The sequence below is a fragment of the Meles meles genome, chromosome X, assembly GCF_922984935.1.
Source record: "Meles meles chromosome X, mMelMel3.1 paternal haplotype, whole genome shotgun sequence".
NCBI classification, from domain to species: Eukaryota; Metazoa; Chordata; class Mammalia; order Carnivora; family Mustelidae; genus Meles; species Meles meles.
In genome coordinates this window covers 44,030,795-44,046,029 of record NC_060087.1, presented here as the reverse complement: position 1 = coordinate 44,046,029, position 15,235 = coordinate 44,030,795, and the positions used below count along the sequence as shown (strand labels likewise).

At 36.2% G+C, this 15,235-nt stretch overlaps 1 protein-coding gene and 1 pseudogene across 5 annotated transcripts in view; one reads left to right on the top strand and one right to left on the bottom strand.

Moving 5' to 3' along the window:
- CCNB3 (cyclin B3) overlaps window positions 1–15,235 on the bottom strand; it is a 48,953-nt gene that overhangs the window by 10,523 nt on the left and 23,195 nt on the right. The window lies entirely within an intron of this gene.
- Window positions 1,908–2,704, top strand: LOC123934437 (annotated as a pseudogene).

Here is a 15,235-nt window from a genome sequence, read left to right as displayed (position 1 = left end):
AAGCAACATAAATTCAATTATCTCACAGATCTCTAAGTCAACAGTGCAAAATGGGACTCACTGGGCTAAAAAAAAAAAAAAAAACAAGGTGTTAAAAGGACTGGGTTTCTTTCTAGAGGTTCTAGTTAAAAAAAAAAACAAAAACAAAAAAACCCTTCTTCTAACTTCTGCAAGCTACCATATTCCTTGGTTTGTGGTCCCTTCCATCCTCAAGGCCAGCAGTCTTTCTCACACTGCATTACTCTCTGCCTCCCTCTTCCACACGTAAGAGCCTTTGTGATTACACTGAGTCCATTTGGATAATCCAGGATAATCACTGTGTCTTAAATTTGGCTGATTACAATCTTAATTCCATATTCTATTTTAATTTCCCTTTGCCACATAAAGTAACATATTCATAGATTCTGGGGATTAGGATATGAACATTTTATTCTGCTTACCACATTTTCCAAAGGAATGTCATAAGAGATGGAGAGAGCTCATGAAGATTAAGGGTAATGACTACCACTTTAAGTATCAAGAAATTGAGGTCAAGTAATTACCAAAAAAAAGACAGTAAGAATGAAAAGTAGCAGTTCTTTGAGGATGATACCTCTGTGAGTAAATGACAAAGCCAATGCCTACATAGCCTCTTTCCAGTACGTCTCATAGGCACTTGGCCATCCATGTAACACGTTGTTATGAAGTGGTTAACATGTAAAGTATGGGCAATATCTGAATGAATGGTTGAAATTTGGAGTCAATAAATATTTGAATCAGCAGCAGGGTCAGTGATAGCAATCCTCCTCCTTTGAATGTAAGACAGTACTCTTCTAACATAATTCTACCACTCGGGACTACGCAGAGCAAGTCTAATTGTTCTTGTGACAGCCCTTCAGCTACTAAAGACAGTTATCATGTCTCCTATAAATTTCCATTCTAGACCAAATAACTTGACTTCCTGTAACTATTCTTCACATGATATGGTTTTCTGTCACCTCAGCATCAGGCTCCACATGAGGAGACTGACTTTGTGCCAGTTAGAGAAAAGTGGTAGTGCTCTAGATAATTCAAGAAGCTACAACAAACAAAAAAGCCTTTCGACACTGTAGCAACGGTTTCTCCCTCACAACCACCCTTGGCTAGCACACCCTAATAATTCTTCATAAACGATTATGCTCCTTACCTGGGGATGGGTAAGAAGGAACGAAAGGGAATACATAAGTAAATAACTATAGAAAATATAAAGAGTACTCTTGGTCTCAAAGGAGGAGACAAGTTCGACAAAATTTATCTCAAATTCCAAAACTCAAAAACCATCTTCTGCAAAGATGAATAAATGGAGAAAATCGCCCATTTATATGAAAAAGAACAAATAATTTTTCAAGAAGCAATGTTCTGAGAAACCAGAGCAAGTGTCTACTTGTGAAACCTTTCCACTTCAAAGAACGGAAATAAACTTAAAAAGTATACGCTTAACAAGATCTGAGAGGTCACTGTATGAAAAGAGAACAGATCCAGAAAGACTGGTTTCTGATGAAAAAGCAATTACTTAATTAAAAATGTAACAGAGGAAGTGAATAGTACATTCAGTTATGACAAAAGTCAAATCAATAATTCCAAAGGCTGCTTTAAAAAATTCTCCCAGAGATAAAAATACATTATATGTTTATAAAAAAAAAATTTGGAAGGGGAGGCGAACCATAAGAGACTATGGACTCTGAAAAACAACCTGAGGGTTTTGAAGGGTCAGGGGTGGGAGGTTGGGGGAACAGGTGGTGGGTAATAGGGAGGGCACGTTTTGCATGGAGCACTGGGTGTTGTGCAAAAACAATGAATACTGTTACGCTGAAAAAATAAATAAATTTTTAAAAATGTGAATAAAAAAAAAATTTCTCTTGAGCCAATCTCTCCTCTAGCCATCCAAGATGCCAAAAGGAAAGAAGGCTGGGGGGAAGAAGGTGGCCCCAGAGCCTGCTGTTGTGAAGAAGCAGGAGGCCAAGGAGGTCAATCCCCCGTTTTAGAAAAAGTCCAAGAATTCTGGCATTGGACAGGACATCCAGCCCAAAAGGGACCTCAGCCACTTTGTCAAATGGCCCTGCTGCATCAGGCTGTAGCAGCAAAAGGCTATCCACTATAAATGTCTAAAAGCACCTCCTGTGATTAACGAGTTCACCCAGGCCTTGGACCACCAAAGAGCTACTAAACTGCTTAAGCTGGCCCACAAATATGGATCAGAGACCAAGCAAGAAAAGAAGCAGGGATCGTTGGCCCAGACTGAGGAGAAAGCTACTGGCAAAGAGGATGTCCCCACTAAGAAGCTGCCTGTCCTTCTAGTTGGGGTTAATACTGTTACCACCTGGTGGAAAACAGGAAGGTTCAGCTAGTAGTGATTGCACGTGATGTGGATCCCATTAAGCTGGCTGTCTTCATGCCTTCCCTGTGTTGTAAGGTGGGGGTTCCCTACTGCATTATCAAGGGGAAGGCCAGGCTGAGGTGTCTGGTCTGCAGGAAGACCTGCACCACTGTCGCCTTCACACAGGCTAACTCAGAAGACCAAGAAGCTCTGGCTAAGCTGGTAGAAGCTATTAGGACCAATTACAATGACAGGTAGGATGAGATCCACCGTCACTGGAGAGGTAATGTCCTGGGTCTAAAGTTGGTGGTTTGCATCGCCAAGTTGGAAAAAGCAAAGGCTAAAGAATTGGCCGCCAAACTGGGCTAAGTGTATGCTGTTGAATTTTCTGAACATAAAAGTAATAAAAAGTTATCTTTCAAAAAAATTTTCTCTGAGCCAAAGAAAGATTGAATCTTCAGACTGAAAGGACTCATGATATACAGGACAAAATTAAGGAAAACATATCTATGTCAAAAACAATTATTGTAGGGAAGGTAATGTATTAAACAATAATAATACAGATCTAAAGGTCTCAGTTATCTTGACTAAAAATAGAGGCAGAAATAAACTAAAAGTGTGCAAACTATCTCATCGTACTTCAGAGGCAATTAAAAGAACAGGTTCACTAGAGAGGCTGATTAAATAATGGGCTATATCCATATAATAGAATATTATGCAACACTTTAAAAAAATAAGGTAGATCTATAATTATATGGAAAGATTACTAAGACATTTTTTTTTAGATTTTATTTATTTATTTATTTGAGATAGAGAGGGAGGGAGAGAGAAAGCACAAGCAGGAGGAGCAGCAGACAGAGGGAGAACTAGACTCCCCGCTGAGCAGGGAACTGACATGGGCTCAATCCCAGGACTCTGAGATCATGACCTGAGCTGAAGGCTGACGCTCAACCAATTGAGCCACCCAGGTGCCCCTACTAAGACATTCTTAAAACCACAAAATGCAGAGCAACGTGTACAGCATGACCTATTAATGTAACAAAATATCATAAAACCCACATTCATTAAAAAACTGCACTTTTATGTGTATATATGCCCATATGTGTGTACATTCATGCATTACTCATAAAATTTAAGATTTTTGAAGAAAGGATAGTCAAAACTTAATAAAAGTGATAATATACACATAAGAGGATCTAGAAGGATACACACACTAAATTATTTATAGTTGTTACCTCTGAGGAATAAGAAGAAAATGGTTGATTTTATTCATACACATATACACAAATCTATATGAATACATACACACATATTATAAGCATATATTAATTTATAGTTAAAAAATTGTATGGGGCAGAGGGTTTAAGGTGAGATGGAGGGCATGAAGAAATGCCAGGAGAAATTAACTAAACAATGATTGTGGATGGTTACCACACTGATCTTAGACTTTGATAAATTAAGCAGAAAAATAAATTAGCATATAAACTATATAATAATTAAGTCAAAATTAATTGATATAATGATCTTTGTATTCTATAGAGAATACCTATTTTCTACAAACATCAGTGAATCATTTATAAAAATCCATTATGTCTGAAGCCATGAAGAAAATCTCATTAACTTAAGAAAAACAGAAATTATCATTCAGGTCACATTCTCAACATGCAGTATGATAAATCTGGAAATTGGCAACAAAAGGATAAACCAAACAAAGTAAAGAAAAGCATTTTTTTTAAATGGTAAGCACTAATCTTAAAGAAAAAACAAAAACAAGGAAATAAAAATTGCAAACACAGATTACTAAGGAAAAAAACAAGATAGCTACAACACTATCAAAGTTAATGAGATGTACTCAGAACTATTACTTAGAAGAAAATATATACTTTAAAGCTTTTATTATGAAGTCAGAAATAATTAAATTAGACTAAGCATGCATTTTAAGAAACTAGGGAAAACAACAAAATAAAACATTAAGAAACTAAGAGTAAAATAACAAATATGAAAGCAGATGTCAATAAATATTTTTAAAAGGAAAAGTTATATGAATATATCCATAAGCTGGTTCTTTGTCCAGAAAACTGAACGAAACCTTTGCAAGGAACATTGAAGACAGCATGCACATGTATGCAAACACATGGAAGCAAGCTAACACAACACACACATTTTAAATGAAAAAAGAAATAACTATAAAGAATTATAAAACAATATCATACACAGTCTGTGACAATAACTGTGAAAAGACAATATAAACCACAATATAAAGACAATATAAACCACAAAAATGACTCAAGAAGAATAATAAATCCTTAGTAAGCCAATAATCATCAATATTATCAGAGTTATCAAAGAATGATACACACAAATGGTACCATGCATCAATAAATTCATGGGCCAGTTCACCAAGGTAAATAATTCCTGTGTTAAACTTAGTACTATAGAAAAATTTTTCCAATTATGTTAGGCTAGAACAGTCCTAGTACTGCAACTTAATAAAAACAGCGCCAAAAATTTACGAAGGAATCTTACTGGTGAATACAGAAGCAAAAATTCTAAATAAAGTGTAAACAATCAAATCCAATAGTAAACTAAATAACCGTGACTAGTTCAGCAAAGTAGATGAATATAAAATAAGTACAGAAAAAATATTAATTGCTTTTCCAATATATGAATACATTTTAAAATTAAAGAAAAAATGATAACACTCATAACATTTTAAAAAATTCCTCAATACCCAAGAAAAAACCTTTCAAGTCAGTGAAACCAATATGAAGAAAATCTTTTAAAACTTAAAATTAAAAAGAAGACCTGGTAACTAAACAGATATAACTGGCTTAGAAAGCTTGATATTGTGCAATCTGTGAATTCTCCTTGAATTAATCTCAACAGGCTGTTTTTGAAAAACTGACAAAACTGTTCTACAGCTCACCTGGAAGAATTAACATGTGAGAACCATGAATATTTCATAAAATAAGTGAAGAGGCAGTAAATATGTTACAAACCATGATAATAAAAACAGCATACTACTGATATTAGAACAGACAAATGTACTAAAGAATAAAATTGGAAAGACCATAAGCAAACCCAAGTATACATGATAAAAGATTAAGAGGGACAAAATTCCAGTTATGAAACAATTAAGTCACACAGATGAGAAGTACAGCATAGGGAATACAGTCAATAATATTATAATAATGCTGTATGGTAACAGATGGTAGTTACACTTATTATGGTGAGCATGGAGTAATGCACAGAATTATTGAATCATTATGTTGTACATCTGAAACTAATATAACATTGTATGTCAGCTATACTTAATAATAAAAACATATGTCAATTTAAGCCAGTGGATAAAGAAAACAAATAAATGGTATTAGAATTACTGGATAACCACTGGGGGAAGGTGTATAAGTGTTGACATCAAAATCAAAATAAATTCTAGACAAAAGATTTAAATGTGAACATGAAACTATAAATGTTCTAGAAAAAAATCAGAGAAATATTTAAATAATTATGACTGGATAAGACTTTTCTAAGCAAGAAACAAATCTTAAAACCATAAAGAAAAAAACTGATGGACCTAATTACTTAAAATGCCAATGCTACTACATATCAACTTAAAAAAAACACATTAAAAATTTTCATTTATCAGATGGCAAAAAATATAACACTCTATCTTGATAAGATCATGAGAAAATCATTCTTCTTCAGTAAAGTACAATGGGCATATTTCAGAAGGACAGTGCCTATATGTACAAATATTCTAAAGGTGCATTGCATTGATCTAATACTTCTATTCCTAGTAATTTAATACAGAAAAACAACAGTACAATCATGAACAATGGAAGCATATGTATGTTCACTATAGGGTTATTTCTAAGAGCAAAATTTAGAAATAGCCTAAATGTCCATTAATGGGGGGTTAGATAAATAAGGACAGCTGAAGAACAGAATACCATGTAGTCAACATAAATGATATAGAAATACGTCATTTTAACTGGAAAGATCTCACAATTACATGAACATTGTTACATGAGAAAAAAGGCAAGTCCTAAAAACACTATAAAAAGGATATAACTAATCTTCAATGTGTATGTTCCTTAAAATACATAAAGCAAACAATGACAAGACTGAAAAAATTCACAAATTCACAATTATAATTGAAAATTTCAGTACTCCTCTCAGCAACAGAATTAGTACACAGAAAAACAGCAAGGATAATGAAGAAATTAACAACATTAACCAACTGGATCCAACTGACATTTATAGAACACTCCACCCAACAGCAACGGAATACGCATTTTCTCAAGTGCACCTGGAAAATTCACCAAGACAGACCATATCCTGAGTGATAACCCTTTAAATTTTTTAAAGAATTAAAATCATGGTGTTTTCTTTGACCACAATAGAATTAAACTAGAAATTGATAACAGAAAAATAATAGCAAAAACTCCAAACACTTGGATAGCAAATGACAAACTTCTAAACAGTCCAGGGATCAAAGAGGATGTCTCCCAAAATTTGTGTCATGCAGCTAAAGCAATGCTTAGGGAGAAATGTATAGTATTAAATGCTTCTATTAAAGAAAAGAAAGGTCTTAAATCAATAACCCAAGTTTCCACCTTAAGCTGAGTGAAATAAGTCAAGCAGAGAGAGTCAATTATCATATGGTTTCACTTATTTGTGGAGCATAAGAAATAACACGGAGGACATGGGGAGATGGAGAGGAGAAGGGAGTTGAGGGAAATTGGAGGGAGAGATGAACCACGAGAGACTATGGACTCTGAAGAACAATCTGAGGGTTTTGAAGAGGCGGGGGGTGGGAAGGTGGGTGAGCCTGGTGGTGGGTATTGGGTATTATGGAGGGCACGTATTCCATGGAGCACTGGGTGTGGTGCATAAACAATGAATTCTGGTACACTGAAAAGAAATTTTTTAAATAAAAAAATTTAAAAAAAAAAGAAACTAGAAGAAGAACAAATTAAATCCAAAGCAAAAGGAAACTATAAAAAATTGGAGCAGATACCAATAAAACTGAAAACAAAAAAACAGTAAGAAAATGAATGAAATGAAAACCTGGTTCCTTGAGAATAACAAGAAAATTGAGAAACTTCTAGCAAGATTAATAAACAAAAAGAAGACACAAATACCAAATATCAGGAATGAAAGTGAATAATAAGGGAATACAGGAACAATTCTATGCACATAAATTAGACTTAGATGAAGTAGACCATTTCTTTGAAGACCACAAACCACAAATCAAAAGTCACCTGAAACTAATTAGGTAACTTGAATATCTTATAACCATTAAAGAAATTATATTCTTAGTTAAAATTCTTCAGGAAAAAGAAAAAGAAACTTTGAGCCCAAGAAACTTCATTCATGAATTCTACAGAACATTTAAAGAATAAATAACATTAATTCTACACATCTCTTCCAGAAAATAGAAGAGAGGGATACTCTCAAATTATTTTTTAAAGTGAGTACCATTCTCATACCAAAACCAGTATACAAAGACAGTACAGAAAAAAAAAATAGTACAGGAGCACCTGAGTGGCTCAGTGGGTTAAAGCCTCTTCCTTTGGCTCAGGTCATGATCCCGGGGTTCTGGGATCAAGCCCCGCATTGGGCTCTAGCCCCGCATTGGCTCTCTGCTCAGCGGGGAGCCTGCTTCCTCCCTCTCTCTCTCTCTCTGCCTGCCTCTCTGCCTACTTGTGATCTCTGTCTGTCAAAAAAAAATAAAATAAAATCTTTTTAAAAAAATACTACAGAGAAACATCCATCATAAACACAAATAGAAAAATCCTCAACAAAATACTAGCAAATAAAAATCCAACAATACATAAAAAAGAATAATACACCAGGACCAAGTGGGGTTTATCCCAGGAATGGGGCTACTTCAATATTTGAAAATCAATCCATGTAATCTGCCATATTAATAATCTAAAACAAATAAGATTGTATCAACAGATGTGGGGGGGGGAAGCATTTTACAAAATTCAACATCCATTCATGATAAACATGGAATGGAAAGTAAATTTCTCAACCTGATCAGGGATGTCTACAAAAACTCTACAGTTCAGATCATACTAATTTTGAAAGACTAAGAGCTTTCTTCCTAAGATCAGGAACAAGACAAGGTCATCCACTCTCACTATTGCTATTCAACATCATAAAAGAAGTCCTACACAGTGCAATGAAACACAAAAATGAAATTAAAATCATGCATATTGGAAAGAAAGAAATAACACTGTCCCCATTTGCAAATGGCATATTTGTCTATGTAGCTAACCTCAAGAAACCTATAAAAACAAAAGCACTCCTAAGAATTAATAAGTGAATACATAAATATCAGTACCTCATACTAGTAATATACAAATGGAAAACTACATTTTTAAAAATATCATTTACAATACTACATCTGAAACTAATGATGTACTATATGTTGGCTAACTGAATTTAAACTAAAAAAAAATATCATTTATAGTAGCTCCAAGAAAATAAAATATTTTGGTAGAAATCTAACAAAACATGTACAGGATCTACATGGTAAAAAGAGAGAAACTGGGACGCCTGGGTGGCTCAGTTGGTTAAGCAGCCGCCTTCGGCTCAGGCCGTGATCCCAGGGTCCTGGGATCGAGTCCCACATCAGGCTCCTTGCTCCACAGGGAGCCTGCTTCTTTCTCCGACTCTGCCTGCTTCTGTGTGCTCTCTCTCTGTCTGACAAATGAATAAATAAAATCTTTTTAAAAAATTAAATAAATTAAAAATAAAAAGACAGATATCAAAGAAAACCAAAATAAATGAAGGACATACCACATTCATTGGTATGGAAGATTCAACACGGAAAAATGTTAATTCTTTTCAAATTCACCCATAGATGTGTGTTAATGGTCCCCAAGACCACCCCAAGGCGAAGCAATTCCTAGTCACAGGACTCAGCATACAGTCATACTCATGGCTATGATTTATTATAACAAAAGATAGAAAGCAAAAATCAAGTAAATGAGAACATCAGCAAAACTTGCCAAAAACCAGACACAAGCTTTTAAGAGTCTTACCCCAACAGAGTCAGCTGCTCAGGATGTACTTAATTCCTCCAGGAATGAAATGTGACAATACACAAAGTGCCGTCTACCAGGGAAACTCGGTGCCTAAGATTTTATTGGGAGCTGGTCATGTAAACACTCTCTGCCTTGCATGTACCAAACTTTCAGACTCACAAAAGGAAAGCAAGGGTTCAGAATAAACCACATTGTTTATACAAAGAGTTTAGGCACAGTTAGCATTAAGGGGGGGTTCTATAGCAGTGTAGGGAACTGTTTACCAGACAACTTCTCAGATGCCCAGACAAAGGTGAACTTTGTAAATAGGACTTTCTTTTATTTTTTTTAAGATTTTATTTATTTATTAGACAGACAGAGATCACAAGTAGGCAGAGAGGCAGGTAGAAGGAGAGGGGGAAGCAGGCTCCCTGCTGAGCAGTGAGCCCAATGCGGGGCTCGATTCCAGGACCCTGGGATCATGACCTGAGCCGAAGGCAGAGGCTTAACCCACTGAGCCACCCAGGCACCCCGCAAAGGACTTTCTAAGGATAGCAGTATTTGGCCTGTTAACTATTTTCTGCACAAGATGTAACTCACTTCCAATCAAATTCTCAGCAGGTCTTTTTTGTAGATATAAACAAACTTTTTAAAGTTTATATAGAAAAGCAAAGGAACTAGAATAACTAAAACAATTTTGAGAAAGAAAAAGAATAGAGGTGGAAAGATCACACTACCTAGTTTTAAGACTTACTATAAAACTACAGGAATAAAGACAGTGTGATATTGGCAAAGTGACAGACACAGATCAATAAAGCAGAATACAGAAATAAGTATAGAAATAGAGCCACACATATAAGGTCAATTGATTTTTGGCAAAGGTGCAAAAGCAATTTAGTGGGAAAAAAGTATATTTTCTCACAAATGGTGTTAGAACAATTCGGCATCCATATGCAAAAAAAAATGAAATTTGACCTCAAAAACCTCATACTATACAAAAACTAACTCAAAATGGATTACAGATTTAATGTTAAAACTATAAAACTTTTAGATAACATATGAGAAAATATTCATGACTTAGGTTTAGGCAGAGAGTTCTTAAAAAGCACAATCCAAAAAAAAAATGTTAAATAAATATTTAAAAAAAAAAAAAGCACAATCCATAACAGAAAACACTGAAAACTAGACTATCAAAATTAAAAAAAAAAACTTTTGCTCTGTGAAAAACCCAAATAAGAGAATAAAAAGGCTACAGACTGGTAGGCTATATTTGTAAATCAAATATCCAACACAGGGTTTATATCCAGAATATGTAAAGAACTCTCAATAACTTGACACAAAGAAAATATACTATATGTTGGCTAATTGAACATAATTTTTAAAAAGGAAAAGAAAAGAAACTAACCCATTTAAGAAATGGGCGAGACTTGGGGCGCCTGGGTGGCTCAGTGGATTAAGCCGCTGCCTTCGGCTCAGGTCATGATCTCGGGGTCCTGGGATGGAGCCCCACATAGGGCTCTCTGCTCCGCAGGGAGCCTGCTTCCTCCTCTCTCTCTGCCTGCCTCTCTGCCTACTTGTGGTCTCTCTCTCTGCCAAATAAATAAAAAAAAAATCTTAAAAAAAAAAAAAAGAAATGGGCAAGACTTAAAACACTTCACCAAAGAGGACAGATGGATGATAAGCAAGTATGATGTTCAACATTATTAGCCCTCAAGGAAATGCAAATTAAAACTATGGCGAGACTCCTCTACCCACCTATTAGATGGTTAAAACTAAAAAATCCTAATATCGGGGCACGTGGGTGGCTCAGTGGGTTAAGCCTCTGCCTTCGGCTCAGGTCATGATTTCAGGGTCCTGGGATCAAGCCCCACATTGGGCTCTCTGCTCAGCAGGGAGCCTGCTCCCCCCCCCCCGCCTACTTGTGATCTCTCTGTCAAATAAATAAATAAAATCTTTAAAAAAATACCAATACCAAGTGCTGACAAGGATAGACAGCAACCAGAACTCTTATGTCCTACAGGTGGATCTCGAGGGAATTATGGTGAAGGATAAAAGTCAATCTCAAAAGGTTATGTACTGTATGATGAGTTCCCAGGGACAGGAAGGTGAGGGGAGGAAGACGGCTATTGCTATAAAAGGGTAACATGAGGTATCTTTGTGGTAATGGAACAGTTCTGTGTCTCAACTGTGGTGGTAGTGCTTACAAAATTTTCATGTTTGATAAAACTATACAGACTAAACACACACAACAAATAAATGCATGTAAAACTGATGAAATTTAAGGCCTATGGACCTTAATTATGACACTATATTATAGTTACGTGAAATGTTACCATCAGGAAAAAGTAGGTGAAATGTACACAGGACTTCCCTATACTGTTTTTTGCAAATTCTTGTGACTCTTATTTCAAAACAAATGTTAAAATTTCATAGAACTATATACAAAAAAGTCCATTTTTGTTTATTTAAAATATAAAAATTAAAGTTATAAAAACACTATACATGTTTTCTAGAACTGTGATTCTATATCAAAAGGTATACATTAACATCACTTGTGGAAGGGTGCCTGGGTGGCTCAGTCAGTTGGGCATCTGTCTTTGGCTTGGGTCATGATCCCAGGGTCCTGCTAAGCAGGCTCCCTGCTCAGCGGAGAACCTGTTTCTCCCTCACCTGCCACTCCCCCTGCTTGTGCTCTCTCTCTGACAAAGAAATAAAATCTTTAAAAAAATCACTTGTGGAGCTTTATAAAAATATATGTGCCCTGAAGACATGAACAGACATTTCTGCAAAGACATCCAAATGGCCAAGAGACACACGAAAAAGTGCTCGACATCACTCGGCATCAGGGAAATACAAATCAAAACCACAATGAGATAACACCTCACACCAGTCAGAACAGCTACAATTAACAAGTCAGGAAACGACAGATGTTGGCAAGGATGCAGAGAAAGGGGAACCCTCCTACTGTTGATGGGAATGCAAGCTGGTGCAGCCACTCTGAAAAACAGCATGGAGGTTCCTCAAAAAGTTGAGAATAGAGCTACCCTAGGATCCAGCAATCCCACTACTGTGTATTTACCCTAAAGATACAAATGTAGTGCTCCAAAGGGGCACATGCACCCGAATGTTTATAGCAACAATGTCCACAATAGCCAAACTATGGAAAGAACCTAGATGCCCATCAACAGATGAATGGATAAGATGTGGTGTATATATATACAATGGAATACTATGCAGCATTCAAAAACCCCAAAATCTTTCCATTTGCAATGACGTGGATGGAACTAGAGGGTATTACGCTAAGTGAAATAAGTCAATCAGAGAAAGACAATTATCATATGGTCTCTCTGATATGAGGAATTTGAGAGGCAGGGCAGGGGTCATGGGGGGAAGGAAGGGAAAAATGAAACAAGATGGTACCAGGGAGGGAGACAAACCATAAGAGACTCTCAATCTCAGGAAACAAAATGAGGGTTGCTGGGGGGTGGGGGGGAGGAATAGGATGGCTGGATGATGGATATTGGGGATGGCATGTGCTATGGTGAATGTTGTGAATTGTGTAAGACTGATGATTCACAGACCTGTACCCCGAAGCAAATAATTCATTATATGTTAATAATTTTAAAAAACATATGTGCCCCTTCACCCAAAAAATACAAAAACACTAATTCAAAGGGATGCACACACCCTTATGCTTATTGCAGCATTACTTACAATAGCCAAACTATGGAAGCAATGCAAGTGTCCATCGATAGATGAGTGGATAAAGATGTGGTATATATACACAATGAAATATTATTCAGCCATGAAAAAGAATGAAATCTTGCCATTTGCAATAACATGGATGGAGCCAGAAAGTATGATGCTAAGTGAAGTAAGTCCATCCAACAAAGACAAATACCATATGATCTAGCTCATACGTGGAATTCAAGAAACAAAACAGAAAAGTAAAGGAAAAAAAGAGAAAGACAAACCAAGAAACAGACTCTTAACTACAGAAAATAAACTGATGGTTACAAGAGGGGAGGTGGGTGGGGGGAATGATTGAAATAGGTGATGGGGATTAAAGAGTACACTTATGATGAATAAAATAATAATTAATAAAACAATTTAATATTATTTAATAAATAATTAATAAACAATTATTAATTATTTAATAAATAATTAAAAAAACAAAAACTATACATATATGCCTGTGCCACACCCCCACAATTCTGTTTGGATAATATGGGATGGAACCTGGGCATCTGTGATTCTATGATCCGTGCACTAGAAGTGTACCCCTAAAGCAGACAACTACCACTTGAAGTGGAGGAATAATATTCACACAAATATTAACAGTGGTTCTGAGTTGTGGGATCACAGGTAATTATATTACTTTCCTATAACGAATGTGAATTTTTGTGCAATAAAAATAACAACAAAAGCTTTTTTAAAAAAGATTCAGTTCCTGAGGGTTGCTGGGGGCAGGGGGAGGGATAGGGTGGTGGAGCAATGGACAATGGTGAGGGTATGTGCTATGGTGAGTGCTGTGAATTTGTGTAAGACTGACAATTCACAGACTTGTACCCATGAAACAAATAATACATTATGTTAATAAATAAAAAAACTAAATTAAATTTAAAAAAAGATTCAGTTCATCATTCCAGCTAGTAGAGATATTTCATCTGATATCCATTTATTTCCTGTCCCTACTCCTAGTCTCATGCCATGCAATATTTGATGAGTTTATCTTTTCTGTTATCATTTACATCACTAATAAAAATGTTGATTAGAACAAAGTCCACTGGCAATCTTCTAGAAATCTCCTTCTAGCTTAATAATGATCAGCAATTTCTGGGATCAGTTTTACTTATGTAAGATCTACCCAAATTCTACTCTTTTTTAAAAGATTTGTTTATTTGAGAGGGTCAGGGAGAGAGGGGCAGAGGGAGGAAAGAGAGAGAGAATCTCAAGCAGACTCCCCACTGAACATGGAGCCCAGTGCAGGGCTTGATCTCACCACCCTGAGCTCATGACCTAATCCAAAACCAAGAGTTGGACACTCAACTGACAGAGCCACCAAGGCACCCCCTCAAATTATGCTCATATCTAATTCATTATTCTTCATTATTTCCATGAGATGAGAGGCATTTTCATGCTTTACTGATATCCAAATATATCATGTCTACCACATTTTCCTGGTCCATTACTTCAAAGTGACCTTGAACCACCCCTCTCGTACTCAATAAAGGATATTCAACTATATCACCTTTTCTTCCTAATTATGTAGCTAAGACTCTTCTGGGCATAGCCTATGCCTTATATTTTCTTGCAAATGCCACAGCAAGCCACTCAATTTCATTCATTCAACAAATATTTATTGATACTCCACTATGTGCCAGGTACTATTCTGGACTCTCCTTCCTTTGTGTAAAAGGATAACTAAGTACTCATAGCAATATTCCCTCAACATCCAACCCCGGGCAAATGGCTACCTGCCATGTCTGGTCCTGCCATGTCTACCACACTGTCCTTCCTATCACCAATCTCACCCAAAGCTTGAAAGGCTTTGTCACCAATCCCTATCCAAATCACAAAATAGACTTTGTAAAATTCTGATAATGATTGAACTACCATACCATCATTGCCTTTTCTAGAAGTAGCATCTCTTTCCACTGGGTTCTCACAGGATCTTTTTTTTTTAAAGATTTTATTTATTTATTTGACAGACAGAGACAGATCACAAGTAGGCAGAGAGGCAGGCAGAGAGAGGGGGAAGCAGGCTCCCTGCTGAGCAGAGAGCCCGATGCGGGCTCGATCCCAGGACCCTGAAATCATGACCTGAGCCGAAGGCAGAGGCTTAACCCACTGAGCCACC